Source organism: Corapipo altera, unplaced genomic scaffold, assembly GCF_003945725.1.
Source record: "Corapipo altera isolate COAL_440 unplaced genomic scaffold, ASM394572v1 64, whole genome shotgun sequence".
NCBI lineage: Eukaryota > Metazoa > Chordata > Aves > Passeriformes > Pipridae > Corapipo > Corapipo altera.
Genome location: NW_020884893.1, coordinates 5,290,518 through 5,311,361, shown reverse-complemented (window position 1 = coordinate 5,311,361; position 20,844 = coordinate 5,290,518). Strand labels below are relative to the sequence as shown.

General features: G+C 44.6%; 1 long non-coding RNA gene across 1 annotated transcript in view; it reads left to right on the top strand.

Annotated features, from left to right (window-relative positions):
• Positions 1–4,955: 4,955 nt before the first annotated feature.
• LOC113948388 overlaps positions 4,956–20,844 on the top strand; it is a 46,413-nt gene continuing 30,524 nt past the window's right edge. Inside the window, exon 1 of the long non-coding RNA XR_003528147.1 lies at positions 4,956–5,110. This is a non-coding gene — a long non-coding RNA (uncharacterized LOC113948388). The remainder of the gene's footprint in view (positions 5,111–20,844) is intronic.

Below are 20,844 nucleotides of genomic sequence, written 5' to 3'. Positions count from 1 at the left end.
TTTTAATTTGTATTCAGACTGTAAGAATATCATCCACTCAGATGAGACAGTGTTGTTTAATTAGGTCTAGTAGTTAACTCAGAAGAAAGTAAATGTACTGCTAGAGGTTTGGAAGACTGCTACAGGCTCCAGGGATTTGCAGGAGTTTGGAGAAGCTTAAAAATAAGAAGTCAGTAATTTTAGGAATTAGAAATGAGTGCTTAGAAGGTATTGGAGAGGTTCTGCAAAGTCTATAGTCAGCATCTTTGAACCTTGTGCTTCCCATTAGCGTAATGACCTTGGAAAGAGTTGAAATTTTGCAATCCAATAAAGTAAATCATATATATGTAAGGTTCAATTTCTGTGATTCCAAAGAAACCCCTCAGATATTATGATAAATGTGATATCTACAGTATCTTCCACAGGATTCTCTGTGTTTCATTTATGATGCAAATGAGCTGTGAAAATTAGAAGTAATGTATATGCCACTGACAGCAGCCATTAACAGCAATAGGATATTATCTTCACAATTATAGTTTGAATCCTTGCAGTTTTCTCTAGAGTTGATAAAATAAATTATACATTTTTTTTTTCAAATTGCTATGCCTACATAGTTTAATACGTTGTTGGGACTTTGCTTCTGGTTTGTTGTTTTTTCATTGTTGTTATTTTGGGGTATTTTGTTTTTAATTGAAAGAAACATTGCAAATTACAGACTGACATATTTTTGATGAAATGACAAGACGAGCACAAAGCCATACAGAGCTGACAAAATGAGATAGAAGAGGGAACTATTCTTTAAAGTTATAAATGTGAAAATTGATTCAAGAACACTAGCTGTTTTCAATTTTTTATTACGACATATTTTAAGGACACCCATGTTCTTATAAACTGGAGCTTATGTTCTGATAGGAAAACATAATTAACACTCAAATCAACACTTTATGTCCTGTAGAGTGGAATTTTTCTACTCTCAAATGGGAGCAATTTGTAAAGAAACATGGTGGCATTAGAACATCTCAAACTGGGGTGTCCTCCTGGAGGGGTCACAGGCACGAGTCGCTCTCCATGGGCCTGCCAGCCCCTGGAATTGCAGGGATGGATTATCCCACGGGGCTGCCTGGATCCAGGGGCTGCCACAGAAAGGGTTTGTGTGTCCCCCTGCAGCATCTGCAGCCACTCTTTAAGCACCTACATGAGGCTCTTTGGGGACAGGGCTGGCGAGGGTTGGGAGCAGGCTGACAGTTCTGCGTGCTTGGTTTGTGTGGCTTTCCAAACACACTGTGCAACAAAGACTTGGTAGGGCATTTTGAGTTCTCCTTCACTGTCACATTAGAAGAGGATTTGGAAATAGTGATAGTTTCAAATTCCCAATTCACTGTTATTCCCTAAGTTCGTGTAGATTCCCTGTGGCTTGCTGGCCGGTTTATATGAAAGCCTGTGCTGCAGAAGATATTTCCTGGACCAAAGGCTCCCTCTCAAACTGGCTGAAGTAAATGGAAAGACTCCCTGTAGCAAAGTAGAACAAACCCCCTCCAAACACAGCTGTCACTGTTGTTTCAGTGATGTTGGGAAGCTCAACTTGCTGCAGTGCCACACATGAGATGCATTTCTGTAAACCCAGAGCAAACCCCCTGCACAGCCACACCTGAGCTCTCTGGGCAGGCAGGGCAGGGGCTGCAGCACAGCTCAGGCTTTGTGGCAATGGGAATTTTCCAAAGCCAACACAAAATGTGACTTTAAGAGACAGAAAGGTCTGGAAGAAAAAAGGTATTGCTGTTGCCTGGAAAGATAACTGTGAATCACAGGACATAGATGTAATTGAACTTCATTGTCAAGGTCCATAAGTACAGTGTTAAATCAAACCACACAGTGGGGCTTTTGGAAGGCATTTTTAGGTTCAAACTTGTGTGATTGTCAGTGGCTTCATTATAATGCCTGTGCCTAGGCAGCAGTGACATGATGCAGCTCTGTTGCCATCCAAGTAGCAAACAAAACCTCATTTTGCTCTGTAGAGCAAAGAGAGGAACCAGAAATCATTGCTCTCTGGTGGCAGCAAATCTTGACCAACTCGATATAGATGCAAACACAGGTTTCAGTTGAGAAGGATGGCCATGATGAGCAAGGACAGACTGAATCCAGTGCATGCAGAGGAATGACATTACCTGCAACAGTGCTCACCTGTGGTCTCCATCCTTCATTCAATGGTTGCTACTGAATCCCTCCCTTCTTTACCATGTAATGACAACAATCTTATCAACATCTTTTAAGAGACTTTCCACCATACTAGAAAGTCAGCACAAATGACTAGGGACAAAAGGAACTATCTGAAGTTTAAATACCATGAGTAAGAAGAAAAAAAATGAAAAAAGTGGATTGGTTTTGTCTGGAACAAAAGATTAAAGTAATAGCCTAGTGCTGTGGAGAAGGTTGGTTTAAGGGGGGTGATGGTTAGTTAGTTCTCCACTGGAGGTAGGACATCAGCTTAAGAAGAAATCAACAAAAAAAAAATATTTAGATTGGACATTAGGAAAAGCTTTCTGCTTATTAGGAGAGTTAGGTAGTGGAACAAGCTCTCTAGGTTAGTTTTAGATCTCATTCTCTGGAAGGTTTCTAAAGCTGTGTTACACAGACTCAGAAGACAGTGGCACACAAGGGATAATCCATGTGCACAAGTAACCGAGACTGCACAGCACAAGGAGGGGATGTGCAAAGTTTGCTTCAGTCCATTCTTATGCCCTTCTTGTCAGAAAAAGTGGAGGTATTTGGCCTAAGGCAGGTGTATATTCAACCACGCCATTAACCTGACCCAGTTTCATTGAAAATTTTATTTTATTTCAGACAAAAATGGGAGGTGATATGAAAAGTTTCATTTCTGAAATTAATTATTTCACTTTTAATTTTCTTTAGAGTAAATAATGTATTTTTCTAGTAGAAAATAGACTACATCTATTTTTGATGTAGTCTTTTTGGAAGTCTACATCAAAACATGCATTTTGAGCTTATTGAAATAAATTAAAAAATGTGAGGAAAAATTTACGCATCGTTATGAGGGAATTTCAGAATTTTAGGTTCTTGTTCTTGTTTGGAAAAGAAGCAAACCTCAGAAGTGCTAAGTCGTTTGTATCTTGGAACAGCTCCACTCTCCACCATATCTGAGTGATCTTTGGCCTCTGGCAACTGGCAGGGCTCCTCAGGGTGCCCAGGGGAAGGATGGGAAGCTGCACTGCTCAGGAATTCCAGGGATCTGTGGGCTGGATTGGGCTTCCTGTGCTGCTGCCTTGACCTCAGCATCGCCAGTTCCTGCATCTGCAGCCTGGGAACATCTCCTGGAGCTCCTGCTTCCTCTTTCTGACAAAGGCTTCAATCGCCCCCGTAGGTTTTGTGAGAGTCTTTATTTCATCTAGGGGAGGATGAGAAAAAGGGATGAGAATCCCAGAGGATTCTGTGATGGAGTCATGGCTGAAGCTCAAACAAACTGCTGCAGCTGCAGGTCCTGCAGCAGGAGCCTGACGTGTCCTGAGCTCACTGACACTGCAGTGGTTTGAGCGGATTCCTCCAGAGCAAGCCCAGACTGGAGAGGCTCGTTTAAAACATCATCAGCCATCTCCTCATGCAGTAATCAGCTAAAGAAATAAGACTGGGCAGATGAAAACTCAGGAAGGTAATAGAAGCTGGGGGAATGGAAGTTGGTGCCTGAAACAATTAAGAGTTCAGAGGTGAGTCAGAGAAAAAACAACTGCTTTTTATTAAAAATTCATTTCAATTTCATGGGCAGGCTGGAGAAGTAATTCCAGCACAGTCTGACTTCAGAAATGCCTCCCAGATAGCAGGATACAGGACAGCTACACAGCACCAAGAGGACACAAGGCTGAAATATTGTTAGAGCAAACTTCTCCCAGCCTGGCACGTCCCGGCCAGAGAACTCTGGAGAATTGAAGTGAAATGTCCTTGGTGCAGGGAAATTTACAGGCTCTTCTGCAAAAACTCCTCTCACCAAACTCTCCAAAATCGTATCAAGTCTAATATCTGCAGAACCAATGATGCACCAGGTTTGGAGCATTACATCACCAGCACCCGGCTCCATTGGCTGCTCCTACCCTGAGGACAAGACATTCCTTCTTGCACCTTTTCAAAGCTGCTGCTTCTCAGGAATTAACTCTTTGAAGGGTGTCACCTCAGGACAAGTCTAAATTTTTGACTGACACATATATACAAGTATTTAATACAAGAGGTGTTGTTAGGTACAGCTTGGACCTCCAAAGGAACAGCCGTGTCTCTTCAGTTCAGATTATTTCTCAACCTTCACTGCAGAAAAATGAACTATGTATTTTCTGTCCTTCAGGGAGGGAAAAAAATCAAACTGTCAGTGGTATTATAAAAAGGAGAATACAGTGAATCAAGAATACCATGCAACGCTGGTTAAATAAGGAATTTATGCAGGAAAGAGAAGGGCTGCTGCTCTGCAGCGTAACAACAAATTCCTCTAACTGGTTAATTAAATTAATCGGTGGCGCTGCAAAAAAAGATGCTGCAGATGCAGGTTGGCTCTGCCTTGCTTGAATTTGTATTGCTCTATTTCAGGTTGCATCCAAAAATAGCTGGAAGATCTAGACAGTGTTGCAGGAAAAAGAGTGGGGTACATCTGTGTGTGTATATATTTTGAGTATGTGTGTTCTTTCCCCTTTCCAAATTTCCAGTTTGCCTAGTAAGTGTGAGAAATCAGTTTCATAAGATTACTGCCCAAAAATCAGCTGATGAAACCCGTTGCATTCTAAGTAATTTGGTTATATAACTTTTCAAAAAAAAAAAAAAGAAAAAAAAAACACCACGGGGGGGGAAAAAAACCCCCCACACGCAGAAAGATGCAAGGAAGTTTCTGGAAGATCATTTCTTGCCTAACTTTTTTTTTTTTTCCTTTTTTTTTTTTTTTTTTTTTTTCCTGAAGAAATGTTGTTCCAGGGAGTGTCTGACTAGTTCTGCAGCTTGGCAAAAAAGCCAGACGTTACCTCATAGCTGCGGCCAGACAGCCCATTTCTATGCCAGGCAACCACTGCAGAAGCACAGAGCACAGGGCCCTGCTTGATTAGCACTTCTGCTGTTTCGAGAGTCCTGGAGTGTTTTGTTCAAGGTGGGCTGCTGAGAGGGGACTCGGTGTGCTTTTGTGCAAATGAGTGTGAGGCAGGGGGGACGTGGGATGGGGGGGAACGGGGGAAGGGAGGCTCAGGGACACAATAGAGGAAGGCTGCATTAATATTCCGCATTCATGTTATCTTTGGGAAACAGGATCTGCTTGATTTGACCTGGTCAAAAAAAAAAAAAATGAAAAAAAAGAAAAAAATAAAAACAACCCACCAAGTACCACATCCTAAAGGTCAGAGGAAAAGAAAGAGATGGGAAACAAAGAGCTGTAATGACAGAGCAGGTCAAACTGAATTAAATGTTTAATTGTCTCCCTCGTGCCTCATCAAATAGCTGTCTTTAAAGCAAGAGGGATCTTTTCTTCCAGCAAAAATATTACCAATTCATCAGTGAGTTGGAAGGTGACGAGTGTTTGTAAACATTACTGTCAATATCATTTTCTCATCCTCTCTCTCACTGTTGATTTTCCTTGTTTAACTGTGTCATTTACCTAGCAAAGCTGTCTCTGTATGCTCTGCACCATAAATGCTGGGGGTCCCTGCCCAACACTGCAGCTGCCCAGCCTGGCTGATGTGCTTTCCAGCAAACTGTGCCCCTTGAACGAGAGAAGGGCAAAGAGCAGGCACAGAGTGGGCAGAGATGCTCAGCCCTGTGCTCCCACACCTCCTCCTGGCAGTGTCCTGGGGCGACTTCTTGCAGCAGCTGAGATGAGGTTCAGTGCTCTGGACTGGAGACAGGCTGTGCAAGGAGCTGGGAAAGGAGCTGGTGTGTCCGGGAGCAGCCCGAGTTCACGTTGCCCGTACCTGTGGGGACACTGTGGGACACTGGGGCTCCATGACCTGTCCTGATGTGTGGTCTCTGTTCTGCTAAATGATGATAGATTTCTGTTTCAGAGAGAAAAACCCCCACATTTGAATAATTTTATTTTATTGGGTGACAGGATAACTGCTAATAAACTCACCCTTCTACCTGAGAGTGCTGCATGATTGTCAGCAAATTCAATATCAGAAAATGTGTGGGTTTGGATTATCTTTTAGTAGTCAATTTTCCAGATGAGAAAAGTTGTAGATGAAGAGGTAAAATTAATTGGGTTTGGTCACATATAAAATCAGAGCCAAGATCAAACCCTTAACAGCTCTTGACTCTGAGTCTTGTATTTGACCCCTAATGCAAGATATGCACCCGTGGGAGGCATGAATCAGTCCTTGTCCAAGACAACTTCTCCTGAAACTTCTTCCAAGCCCTTTTTTTGAAGGGGGGTTTACAAGGAAAAGCAGATTCTCAGAATTTTAGGCATGTCAACTGGAAGTTGGAAGAGGAGAGGGACTAAAATATTATGCTAATGGACTTAGTACAAAAGTGGGATCCATCTGATCCAGCTAAGGCCAAGTTCAGCTGCTGCATTATAAGGCCAAGCAAAATTTTGGGAAGGGATGGGGAAACCACAGTGGGGGTTTTTCCAAGATTTATAGGAAGAGATGTGCTCTGGATATTTGCAACTTCACACAAGTGGGCTAAGAGGCTGGTAATCCCAGTCCTCTCTCCAGACACAGCGCTGGAGTACAGCTGCTCCAGCCAAGTCCTTCTGCTCAGGGTGTCACAGAGCTTTCCTGGAGATCCTGGAGTATCCTGGAGGTAATGCCTAGGCATCACCCAGGTTGTGTGCTCGCTAGAAACATCACAAACTCATTGGAGATATTGTGATGTTAGTAGTAATGGTCTTTGTGGCTGTGGGTGCCTGTATCAGCAACCATTGTGTTAACAGAGTTCTCCTGTGGTGCAGAATACAGCTGATTCCCTGGATTGCAGGGAGCCCCATGGGGCTATTTGGAGATTCCAGTCACAGGGCTGCAGAAGAGAAAAAGAAGGAAATAGCTTTTCTCTTCCTTTTTGGCAAATAAGGAGTTGAAGCAGCAAGCAGGGTGGATTGCTGGGTGCTGTGAACTGTGCTGGCTCTAATCCTCTGCATCTCTCCCAAGCTCTTCTCCAGATCATTTAAATACATTTAAACCCCATTTTACAGTCACCAAAGGACCAAACAATTTTGAGGCCAAATTTCCTTTTTAGCATAGTTAAGTTTAGTGTAGAGTAAATTTCCTCAAATTTTGGCTTGATGCTTAAAAACACCTTGGCACACAGGAGCAAATCCTAAGCCGCTCCTGGCTCCTCTGGCTTTTTCCCCAGTGTGAGGGGATTTGCTGTTTCTTACAGTTTCTCATATCAGTGATGACAAAAGCACATGGATGTCCCATCTTCCAGGGATGTTCTGAGCATCATTTGGGAAGCTCTGCACTTTGAGTTGTCCACGAACTCCTGATTTGGGGCACATGCCAGTGACCTGTGAGGTGGGGGGGGTTTGGCCAGGGTGAGCCCCCAGCTGCCCCCCAGGCACCTGCAACAGCTGCAGAGACCTGGCTGGGCAGAAGAACTTCATGAGCCACTTGTCACTCTCCACTGCAGCAGAAACATGTGCTAAGGAAATGCAGTTGGAGGAATTTTGGGCATTGGAGGTCAAGGTACAGAGTGAAAACCTCAAGGACAGTTTCAACCCCCAGCATTGGGTTCATCTTCCCAGCCAGCAGCACAACACAGATGGAAGGGTGGTTTGTGCAATAGGAGTGGGGAAGGATAGTTAAATATATTTATGGGATACAGTGGAAGAAATGCATTAAAAAGTAAAAATCCTTGACTTTAAACAGATCATCTTTTCCAGACAAATTGGAAGCAGTTGGTGAAGGGGAGACTTGCAAGGTGATGGACAGAAACAAGAACCAGCCCTGCTCACCCAGCTCAGGAATGGGGAAGCTGTCAGTCCCAGATGTGGTCAGGAAAAGGTTATATTTGTGCAGGGAATGGGAGGAGGAGGAGGAGGATACTCATTGTGGTGTCTCGGTGTGGATCCAGGAGTTTACTGTGTGCGTGGGCATTGCCCACTGGGAAATAGGTATGGATGGAGCTGCAGTTTCCTTAGAAGATAACAGAGGTATTAACATTAAAGAGTAGAGATTGTTTAGATTGTTTGGGGAGGAAGAGAAAGGAATGAGAGAAGAGAGAGCTATTTCAGAAGGAAAAGGATTTATTAGCCTTTGAAAGTGGGGATCTGAGAGGGTGGAATGGGGCTGCTGTGTCATTATGGGCTGCAGTTGGAGATGTTTCAGAGAGTAAACTAGTAATAGAAATATTTTATAGGCCACCTGACCAGAAAGAACAACTGGACTGTGAAATGACTGTGCAAATAAAACAGGCATGTAAAAAGGAGAGAGTGGTAGAATTGAAGATTTTAACTACCCAGGCATAGACTGGAATACATTAAGGGAAGGGAAATAGGGCTGGAGGTGTGTTTGCAGATCAGACACAGACCTGCTTTCTAATTCAGCCTGAGCATCAACTGCACAGCTTGGGTATTACAAAGGGACTGCACGAGGACATGCACGATAGGGGAGAGCCCTGGGGAGGCAGCTTTGACAGCCTCGAAGGGAAAAAGATTTTAAAGGTGGATTGTGAAGCAAAGGATAAAGGGAATAAAAGAAAATAAAAAAAAATAATAATGATTTTGGTCTGAGCATCCTTAGACCTTGAATTTCAAATATTTGGGTTTTATTTGTCTCATGGTTCCACAGAAGCAATCAGTGGTGCGTCTGCAAGTGTGGAATCATGAGCCACTAATGAATGAAACCCTGGAATCACCCAGCTTTATCCCAGGTGAAACTGTGTGTCATTAGTTAGGCCTGGAGAAACAGGGGCTGTAATGAAACCCTGGCCCCACTGACACCAGTGGTAAAAATCAGTTTGATTTAACGAGGCCAAGGCTTTGTGCCTGCTGCTCATCATCATTGGCCATTAGGGGAGGTGGGAGTACAAAGGTGGTTTGAGGAGCCAGGGAGGCTCCCCCCAGGGGGAAGAAGGTCTAGGGTTCCGTTGCCTGCCACACACACCTCCTGAAGGGTCCCCAAAGGGTGAAACCCTGTTAGAGGTGAAGATTTCAGAGCACTGTGAGCAAAGCTGGAGCCCATCAGTGTCTGTGTCTGTGACATCTCAACCGAGAGGGTTTGGCAAAGGTTCATCCACCAGAACTGGCTCGTGTGGCCCCTTTCCTGGGCCAGGCACTGCTGGAGGTACAACCACCTCTCCCAAGGTGAGCACTGGGGCTGGATCAGCTGGTACCAGGGGCTGGGATGGCACTTCTTGGGGGGGCTTTTGCTGTTTGGTTGGTGTTATTTTGTTAATAATTTTGGAGACTCCTGCGTCACTAATTGTTTTGCTGGCTGATTCAATGATGCTCTTACTATCTACATATGAACATGACTGGTTTATGTTATTTTTTTTTTAAGTCAGGGGAAAAATGAATCTCTTCTAGGCAGGGCATTGTATATGTACATGTAGAAAATGGACAAGGAATAGCTAATTTTTGACTAGCTGTCATGAGTCATACGCTGTTTTCTTGTAGCCCATATGCTTGATTTCACCTCACATAGCCTCTCTGGTAAAAAAAAAATAAAGGTAAAGAGCGTGGTGGGTAAATTTGAGAGGTTTTAGGAATTTGCAGATGGGTCTGAAATAACTGTAGGTATGACACGTAGTAATATATAAATATTACTACAGTTGTAGAGTTACTGCCAAAAAGTAACTTTCTTGTTTTATTCCTTTGTATTTAAAAAAAAAAAAAGGGAAGAAAATGTGTGTTTAGGGGAAGCAGAAGGAAGAGGTTGTAAAGAGTGAAAAGAAACCTCAAACCCAACAGGTGTCAATGAATCACAGCTCTTAGTCACCATTGCTGGCTGCATGAATCAATAGAAGACTGACTATTAAATAAAGATTCAGTCTTTGGATAAAATATTACCTGATACCCAAGCAGCCCATATCCAGTGAATGCCTTGTGAAAGACTCAGACTGAGGCCTCCAAAGTGAGACAGCTCAGTGCACAGTCATTTAGCAGGAGAAGCAAAAGCTGAATTTTAAGAGTCTTTATATATATATATACATATAAAAATCTGCTATTATTATAAACTTTATTTAAGTTTGCAGTTGAATGAGAATGAGCACGCTGGTAAAATTATTTGGAGTGCAAAGGCTACCAGAGAGAAAGTTAATTATAGTTGTGTTGCAAATGTTTACTTAGGAAAATGAAGTGCTGTGAGAGGGGCCTGAACTTCCAGGGAAGCTCTGGGTGGTGAGTGATCCAGGCTGTATCCCAGAGGGAGAAAGAGGGGAGCAGCCACAAACCCCATCTCATGGGGGAGCCCCCAGGGCTGCCTTGAACCACGGCCACTGCCACTCCAAGAGCCACTTCCAAACTGTGGGGGTACATCTTTGTGCACAGCAGGGGATGTGCTCTCTCCAGGGCCAAGGACTCTTCTACTGGCATTATTACTGGTAAAACTGTTGAGATATGTCTGAATGCCCCTTCCCTCCTTTCCTGTCTCCCCCAAACTTTTTAATTTGACAGGCAACAACCTCCTCTTTACCCTCAATGCGACTAAAAATAGTGATTATTCAAACAGATTTCTTTTAATTGGTTATGTTTCTTGGGGGTGAGATGTGCATTTGTTCCTTAAAAATGAATATTTTTTTTTTTCAGAAAGAGCAAACATAATCTGTGGCAATTTTCTCTGAATTGCTAATCCGCTTTTCTACCTCCTTTTCCTTTAGCATTTGGTGGAGAGTTTTCACCCATTCTCAGTAAAGACCACTCATCAAATGAGTCTTCCAGCAACAGTGTCAGGGTGTATCTTTTAATCCCTCTTCCCTCCAAACAACGTAGGGGCAGCAAACACTTCCAGTTTGACTGACCTGCAGTTGTTGGGTAGCTCTTAAGAATCTGGTTGTACGTCTCAAATCTACTCTCAGAATTGAAAGTAGCAGTTTAAAAAAAAAAAACAAACCAACAAAACCAGCATAATTTTTGACAATGCTTTCGAGATGCTTAAACTCCCTGCCGGGCTCCTGGCTGTCGTTGGAGGGCAGGGCAACCCTGATCCTGCTGGCACGGGGGACGTGGGGTGGCACAAGGCGGGCACGGGGCCGGCTGTGCTCCCAGAGACCTAAATCCTCTTTGGCCTCCGCTGCCTGCAGGGCTGATTCGCCGGGATGCTGCAGTCTGAGAGGGCTGGGATTTGTCTGCAAGAGCCAAATGATCTGTTCTGCTGATGCTTAGGATAATTAAACAATAGACGTGAAATGATTAATAAGGCTCTTTTCTAAGGCTGAAGGCCTGGAGAGGCGCCATTGAATTTGACTAAATAAACTTAGCAGAATAGGAAGATTTTCAGCAATTATTGGCTCATTTTTTCCTCAGGCTTTCTAACCCGTCGCTTTAACTTATTGGCTTAAGACACTCCTTACACCCACATCACATTTTGCCTTGGGCCATTCTGCTGCTCTTGACAGCTGTCTAGGGCAAAAGGAAATCACCCGACCACAAATGTTTTCTCATAACTTCAGAACAAGGGAATCTGAAGAAGTCAGAACCTCGGAGGTTCAGACTCCACTTTAAAAAGTGAGATAAAATTAGGACCTGAAACGCAGGCCCTCTTCCCCCCTGGCTGAGTATCCAGTTGTGCTGCTGCATCCACAGATTAGGAGCAATTAGCAGCAATCTGAAAATGGTCACTGGAATTGCTGAAATTGTGGTGGTCTTTAGAAGCCAAATCACAGCCACTGGGTGCTGCTGTTTGGTACCTGGCTGGTGATGCAGATCGAGGGGGAAGCGCTGGGATGAGGTGGGAGCTCTGCAGGGATGAGCCCCAGATGCTGAGGAATGGAGGGCACGTGGGCAGAGAGGTTTGCAGTGCCAGGTGGGCAGAACAGTGCCAGTAGGGTGATTGTGTTCAAGCTAAAGCTGAATCATACTCAGCAGGGATCTGACTGCTGACCATTCCAGGGTAGGGAAAAGGGGAAGATGCCTTTGAGCCCACTCAGCCCTTGTGAACTGGGTCAGAGCAGCACAGGTGGTCACACCAGTGGCAGCCACTCTTGTGGTGGGTTTTTGATGCCTGGTGGAGATTTATGTTGTTGAGGGTTTCAGTATCAGCTCTGTACTGTAGGTGTTTGCTGTACATCTGAAACACAAGTGAAAGTCGTCTGTGAGAAAGGGATGTTAAAGGGACTGGGAACAGCCACACATCCTGCTACTGTCCTTATGGACATTACAGTTCAGGGCTGTTCAACTTGTACTCCATCGTCTCCCAATGGTTCCTACAACAGGGGCATCAAGAAACGACTAGAAAATAATAAAAACCTTCTCCTACTCAAGGGGGAGACAAGTGAGCAAACTTCAGAAAAAGAAATGCGAATCGATGAGCAGTTGGTGTTCAGAGTCTTTTGTTTTCTCTGCAAATGGGTGCAAGGGAGTCTTGGGACTGCTGTGGGAAGGTCAGGGGTCCTTTAAATGCCAAAAGCTGGAAGGATCTTGCTGGATCTCACTCAGATGTCCTGTCTGAAGACAAGACAGACAATGAGCTGCCTTGTAACTTCTTCCTTTGAATCTGTTTCAAAAAATGTGCACTGTCATTCTTCCACAGCCCTGTCCCCTTCTGCAGAGAGGGAGGATGTGGGTTGTTGTGCTTTCAATGTGAGTGTGACTGCCTGTCTGAACTAGGAAGAGATTAAGCATCTTGCCCAAAGACACAAATAATTCACTGACTTTCCCTGATGATTTTCAATACAACACGTGCTCCAGCACAAGTCCTCTTTGGAGAGTGCATTGCAGTTTTACTGTTTGTATATGATGACTTTCCCTTTTTTGTACAATTACCAGTGTACCCGAAAACCTGGTTTGAAAAAAAGTTCATGGGAATAAATCTATCTGCAAATTTGACAATGGCTGAGGATCCAGGCCTTTCAATCTTCACCGTTCTCTCTCCAAGCTTGTGTTGGAAAAATCTTGAAGGGATGTTCTTGTGGCTCTGGAGTGTACTGCCCAGTGTGATTTCAGTCTGCAGCTCTGACGTGGCTGTAGCTCAGCTCACACATCCTCACCCCCCTGAAGGCTGGATGGCAAATCTTGCTGGAAGAACAGTTGGAGGTTCATGGCGCTGCTCCATGGGCATCCAACAGGGACAGAAACAGCACTGCAAAGCAGTAGCTACTGGCTATTAAAAAGTATAATTAAAAATTTAATTACTTCTGAAAATAGTAGTGTCACTGGCTAGACATGCAAATCCCACTGCGAGCCAAGTAAGAAATTCGGGTTTCCAGGAGGACCCTCGTTGGGATGAGTGGAGTGAGTGGCTGCGATCCTGGCATAAGGAGCAGTGGGTGCCATACCTGTGCTGGTTAGATCACCCTGCCCACACTGCCTGCCTTCCCTGGCAGACTGTCTGTCCGTCTGTTTGCCTCCCGTTGCTGCACTTATCTGATGGTCGAAGTCACTTACTCTTATTTACATTGCCCACAGGGCATGTTGGATTGGAGCACATTTCCTCTCTTGTTACAGTTGATGAATGCAGCTCTATTAAAATATCATCTCATCCTCACACTAGATTGCAGTCTAAGATAATACGTGTTTTTTCTATATCGTTTATACAAGAAAGATTATGTTAAATGCCAGACCCAGTAAATATTTCAAGATCCACTGCATTGCTGAGAACAGTTTCTCCCTGGGCATATGTTTCAGAGCCAAAGAAAACACTTTAAAAATTTCCTTCCTGTTTAATTTTTTTAAAGGGCATTTTCCCTATATCTGTTACTGAAATGACAAGTTGTCATGTTCCTTGATCTTATTACAGTTGCAGATGTAACTCAGCAGGGAATCTGCCCAAGTTTACATTTAAAATCATAAGACCCTGATTCTGATCTTTTTTTTTTTTATCAGTTTAAATCTTTCTGTGGTGTAGGACTTCCAGCTTTACCTCATTGTAATCAAGACCAGAATTGCTCCTAATTATAACACTTAACTCCTGTGTAGAGCTTTACACTTTCCAGGCTCTCTATATTCATCAATTAATTAATCCCCAAAGCAGTATTACATTCCCACTGAAAAAAAAAAATTGGGGAAGCAAAGTATGAGGGTGAGAAGAACTTGCCAAAAGGCAGAGGTGATGGAGCTGGTGCTGACACTGCCACAAAGCCTGGGTCCATCCCTGCCTCCCCCAGCTGCCTTCTCCTGACTGTGCATCACACAAAACATCACCCAGAAGGTCCTGGAAAGATTCCCTAGTGGGATCTGGGTTCCCCTGGATTTTGGGCCCAAGGTGATGATTTAGAAAAACAAAAAAACTTGGAAAAAATCACCTGTTGGTAGAAGAGCTTGTGAGGTGTCTCATGGGCACTGCTGGGCTTTCATCAGGAGGGGGCAAGAGGGGTGGCCAGGCACTAAAAATGAAACCTTCCCTTGGATAGATGGATAGAAAGAAAAGCACATTTAGGAGTAGCTGTATGTCTTTAAAGCTCAGAGGTGTGTATACCTAATGCAAAGGTGGTGGGCTGTAACCTGAGGGGAACCACATTTATCCCATATTTTGAGCATTTGCCCTATTCTCTGAAGACCTCTCTGTCCTGGGCTGATGTTAAATAAAGGTAATGACAGCAATGAGCAAAACAGCTCAGGGGGGAACAGAACAGCTCCAGTTCCAATCCCAGTATCCAAGGAGGAAGAGAACAGCCCCAGTTCTAGTCCCAGTACGTCCTTGCAGTTCATTCTCTCCCAAGCCCTCACTGGGTGGATCGTCCTTCCCAGTGTGTCTCTGCAGAGAAATGTCCTTGTGTGGTTGTGTCACAGTAACTGCTCTGTGCAAGCTGCACCTGGATAAATCCCTCCATGGATTCTGGAATAAAAGCCATGGCTGCGCAGAGACACGCTTCCAGTTTTATACCAGAATAATATCCAGGCAGGATATTTTACTGGCCTATCTGTAGTGGATTAATTATTCTAGTACAGCTGTTCTGGGAAGGTATTTCCCTGTAGACAAGCCCATGGAGGGTAAAGGGGAAATGTGAGCTTGTTGAGGGATTAGGCAGAAGGGTGGGATGTTTAAAGGTTCAGCTAAGCTTCAAATAAATGAATTGAAACCTTTGGAGGTTTTCCCCATCGCATCTCATGGAGATCAGATCACTTTTATCAAAGAGAGAATAAAAAGGACTGAGATGCAAATTTTTTCTTACTATGTTGGTTAGTTGGAGAGGGAAAAAGAGAGAAGTAACTTCAAGAGGAAAAGCAGGTTACATGGACTTTAGATTATGTGATTTTGGAAGTGTGAGTCATTAGGAAAGAAGAGGGGGGAAAAATCATTTTCTCTGGTCGCTATGCAGTAATGCAGAACAGTTGTTCTTGTGTTTATTTCTGTGTTTTCCAGCATGGAAATTGTTGGCATGGACCATTGTGAGACAGGGATTGTGCAAACTCAAATAGAAAAGCAAATACTCACCAATACAATGGCAGCTGATGCCAACTGTAACACCTGACTCAACATGTTAAACCTATCAGAGACGGGGGATCACTAAAAGAAACATGTATTCTTTTAACTTTCATTTCCTGAAGGGATTTTGATTTGTTTGGGGTATTTCAAGAGTAACTGGAACAACTGCACTGGACTGGAATTGCACACCAAGCAGGGCAGAGAGAAGAAATCTTTGATTTCTGCTTTTGTACTTCAGAGTCTGAAAACAGAAAAGTACTTCATTAAGCATAGGGGCAGCAGGAGATTGAATGGTTTATTCCTCTTACAGTGGAATATAATATTTTGAATCAATATTTCATTAGTATAATTCACTCTTAGATGCCTACTTTTTCTTAAGAAAAATCGAAAATCAAACACAAACAAACCCAGCTGTTGTTTGTGTTCCTCCTGAAGGTCCTCTTGCCTGTGCACCCGGCTGTTTGTTCCTTTGTCTTGTTTTATTTTCTTTCTAAACCTTGAGGTTGATAAAAGTCAGATTATTTTCAAATTGTTTATACTGTTGCCTATACTAAAATCATCCCTTTTCAAGGAAATTAACTTAAAAGCAGCCAAGTCTGCTGACATGGTATTGTCTGTTGGAAATGCCTCTGGTCACGGCTGTGTTTCATAGATTGAAGGTGCAGGTACAGGATTCATTGCAGCATTACTCTCTTGCTTCTTCTGACCTTGCTTTTCGTTTTGTTTGTCCTTTGGGTTTTTTAAGTGGAGCTGTAGAGCAGAGTCGTGGAGCAGCATAACCTGGGCTGCCCAGTTACACACCCTGTACACAGAGGGTCCGGTGCCGTGGCTGCTCCAGGCCCTGTCACAGGTCACATCCCTGTTATTGTTGTTCCTTCTTGCACAGCAGTTCCATGGCCTCTTCCCTGGGTGCCGTGGGAGGCTGTGAGCAATCTGGAGCTGGAGCAACCTCAGCACCAGGCTCTGCTCTGTGGTCACGGATGGTTTAACCTGAGCATCCTGACTAACAGTGCCAGGGCAAATCCCGGCTCAGGTTATTGCGTCTTTCTCTATTCTGTGCACGAGGGCACTCCCTGTGCAGAGCCATCTAAAGCTCACCAGACTGAGATGGTTTGCTCAAGGACCCAAAAGCAGCAGTTCTTCTCCTCCCACCTGGCCCACCTCTCCCTTGTGGCTTGTCTTCCCTGCGGTTCCCTCCCCGGGGAAAGCAGCTGCTGTGCAGACTCAGAGCTTGTCCTGACCCTGGGTGAGGAGGGAGCTGAAAGCACAACTGAGAGCTCTCAAATGCTTCTGGTTCACCAGTGCAGACACAAAGTACACAGCAGGAGAACATCTGCCTACAGGGAGTACTAGGGAGGGCTTGTAATGCTTGAATGATTTTTGTCTGCTCCTGTGGTGGGAATGGACAGATCCCAGCCCGGCACACAGCAGAGTCAATGCTGGATTCTCTTCTGGCTGAATACATTGCCCCTGACTACAGCTCCTTCCCGTCCTTTGCTCCAGGGATGGCAGGGCAGTAGCACAGGCAAACCCTGAGCTGTGGGACCTGTGTGAAGCCGTGTGCCCTGGCAGTGCCCCGCATTTGGAGGCTTTGCCCCCAGCGTGTTTATCTGTCCCTTGTCTGAGAGAGACAGGAAGGGAGCTCAGATCCAAGCGCAGACGTTTGTCTCCTGTTTAAAAAAAACAACTGGTGTTTGGGGAAGTTTCTCTTCTTGCATATCTAGTCGCAGCCTTGAACTGTCCCTCTCTATCCCACAGTTATCCTCTCCCCCAGCATGGATACTGACATTTCTTCTCTCCCAGAGTTTAACTCTTCTACAAGAGGCTCAGGAGTGTTTTCTGTATGTTCATGCTTAGGTTTGCAGAGCCATTCAGACCAGCTAAGAAAAGCCAGCCAAGCAGGTCAGAGAAAAGAGCCTTCCTTTGCTTTGTGGCTTGCTCTCATGGTTGGTGAAACTGGCAGGACGGGGGAAAAAAAAAATGTGTTTGTCTGTGTGTGTGTATGTGGAAATCTTTGCAGCTCCAGTCTAGACCTTCCCTGCTGTTCAGGGAATGAGGGAAACTGCAGCCGGAGCAGCAAGGCTGGGTGAAATCATAATAGTGCCATTGACATCAGCCTGTGCTCGGTGGCCCTGCAGCCCCAGCGGCCTGTCAGGGGAAATGTCTCACCCCACAGCGACCCTGCCGGGACTGGGGGACCCTCAACAACACCAGTCGTGCCTCTTTCTCATGCAACAGCCCAAATACACATCAGGACACTCCCTCTGAGCCTTTAGCAGGTCCAGGGGAGCTGTAGGTCAGATGTCACATAAGTAAACAGCACTTTGGCACCCCATTTATACGGGAGCACTTAGGGGGTAGAGAGAGAGGAGCTTTTCCTTGCACGGTGCCATCAGCGCTCTCCTCTCTGGTGTGAGAAAATCGCATTTGCCACCCTGGAGGCTGAAACACCCGAGGTTGGCCAAAGATGTTGTGTTGAGCCATATGTTGACCCAAATCATCCGGAGATTCTGTGGGTTTCGTGTCCCAGCTTTGTTGCATTCAGGCCCTCCCTTGTGTTTGTCAGGCTTCCAGGGACTGATGTCTGGCGTTCCCACCCTGTCTGCCACCCGGTCCCAGTGAGCTTTTTGCTGGAACAGGAGCCTTTGATTTTTCATTCTGAAATAACTTCGGGGGCTGAAATTTCTTTCCTGGTTTTTTTTTTTTTTTAAGATTTCACATGAAAAGAATAAAAAGTCGATATCCCAAACAAAACCTTTTATTTTGGGGGGCAAATGAAATGTTTCCCTTTTTTTTTCCCCTCCCCTCTTCCTTTTTCCTAATTTGATAATGGTTTAAAACACAAACTGGAGTCAACCAGAAATGATGTTACAGTGCTATTATCCTCTTTTTCCTTCCTTTTCTTGGCAGTGATGCATTGCACTGCCTGCATCCTGATTTCCCCAGAAGACACTTCCCGGGAGCCTCCTTTTTCCTCAGAACTCCAACCCTGGCTCCCCAGGTTGTTCCTGTACGTACCAGATCAATGACATCAACTCCACCAGTCTGTATTTGCGGCTGCAAAAATAGCAAGGTGGTGACTCAAAGCAAAAAGTGCTTTCCAAGTGGTTGTGTTGTATTTAGGATATTAACCACCACCCCTCAGAGGAGGTGGATGAGTGTGGAGGAGGAGGAAGAGGTTGTTTTGGAGATACTGTGCGAAACTTCTTTTGAGTGACAGCATTCTGTGACAGTTCCCGAAAGCAGTGCTTTTAACTGGCTCCTGAATTCGCTTATCTTTTGGCAAATCTCCTCCCCAGCCTGCTGCCTCTCCTCCTTGGGATGCTGAGACATTGTGAAGGAACAATAACAGGAACACCTGGCATGCTCCCCCCAGCACAGGGACGTGGGACAAACGCAGCTCGAGTCAGTTCTCAGCAGATGGGCTCCTGCAGCCTTTGGAAAATCATTTTGGCCCTGGTGACCAGAATTTTGATCGTGTGTCCCTGATTATTTTCTGAGGTGCTGCTGACTTTTAAGACCTACTGCATGGCTAACTGATGGAAAATCAAACCTTTATAAGCCCTGCCGGCAGCCACGGTGGGGAGGATCTGACTGCAAAAGGCATGTATGGCACTGGCCTGTGCTAGAACAGAGTATTTCAATTGTGCTCTGCAAACTTTGCCCCTGCAGACTGATGGAAAATGGCTAGATGGAGCATGGATTCATTTTCTAAAGGAAATGAGGATATAAATTCATTTAAGAAATGACATGCCAATTTTTCTTGCTCCGTTTTCCTCTCATAATAAACGGTACAGCTGCCAGGAATTTTTGTGAAAATAACACTTGCTTTCTTCTTCTTTTCTTTTTTTTTTTTAAATCCTGCTCAAATGTTGTGAAAGACCCAGAACCAGATATATCATATTTAAGATCTCAGTAGAGGTAAACCTCACTAAACAAATGAAGATTCCCTGTCCCTGTTGACTGCTGACAATGATAGTGACATGGGCTGCAACATTACTTCCTCAAAACTTGGAGAAAATATATAACCCATTTACTTAATGGACTGAGCTATAATGTCATCAGTTAAGTGAATCCCGTGAATAAAGAACGAGATGAAGTAATTGCTTCCAAAACATTTCTGGAATGAAGTAAATCTTCACCGTGACTGGTCTCCTGGGGTCCCGTTGATAACCTCTTTTGAGCAAAGTTTGTTCTTCTGTGACGCAGAGATCCTTTTCCAAGTGTTATTAAGGACTTAATTCACTAGACAGCATTTAAGGGGGCAGCTTTATCTACCCCCACTGTGGCTGGGTTTGTGGATTGCCATCTTGGTTTGGTTTCAAACACAGCAGCTGGAAGGGAAAACAGCCTGAAGTGCACAAAACTGGCCCACATATATACTATATTCCATCTCTATATCTAGAGATGCTGAGCACCTGTAGGTCCTACATACAGCAGTTTATAAACACAGCCAAGGAATGACCCAGGAAGCTGTGTCCCAGCTAAGGCAGTTTCAAAACAAGTGAAGAAACTCTACTGGTCTGGTGTTGCAATTGTCACTCCTTGGCTGCTGTGGGAGACCAGCAGCAGCAGCAAGGTCTACAGCCTTGTCAGCTCATCTTTCACTTGGCTTGGGCTTTTCTCTTAAGAGGGGAAAGGCTGGTGTGCCATCCCACAGCAAGGGTGGAGAAGGAAAGGCTTAGCTGGCATTGAGGAGCTTGGTGATGTGTCTGTAGAGACGCTCTCCTTGCTCCAGGATTTCAGGGTTGTTGAGCCCCTGAGAGTTAAGTCTAGGTCTTTTTCTGATAAAGGAAGGCAACAACTGCTGGAAACGCCATTTTTGCGGCCCAATGGGTAAAAGAGTTCCTGTCCTGAAGCTCTGCATCTTTTACTAGGTTGGAAGGGACACCTGGAGGTCATTTAGTTTGACTGTCTGCTCATGGAAGGGCTATTTTCAAAATCAGATCAGGTCATATAAAACAATCAGATTAGCCCTTGATTATCATTTTTAGAGGTTTCTGCCTCCATAGCCACACAAAGAGCTAATCTGGTTTTTGGCACAATGAATTAGGCAGAATTTTCCAGCTCCAGAGTAAAAGCAAGATAGAGGCAAGAAACTCTTGAGGTAGGTCAGCCGTGGGCAGGAGAGCTCATTTCTTTGTGGCAGATCCCTTTGGCAAGGTTCCCACCCCTGATTCCCATCGTCCCTCCTGTCCCACTGCCTGCTGGAGGTCGTGGGACCCTCAACGTTGTGCAGAGTGTGAAACAAAGTGTCTGTGTGGCTGCACTCCAGGGGTCAAAAACTTTGGGGAGCAGGGCAGGACTGGGAATGATAATTGTTCACCAACTGTGCTTACAAAGCAAAATGAGGAGCCTCCCCTTGTTC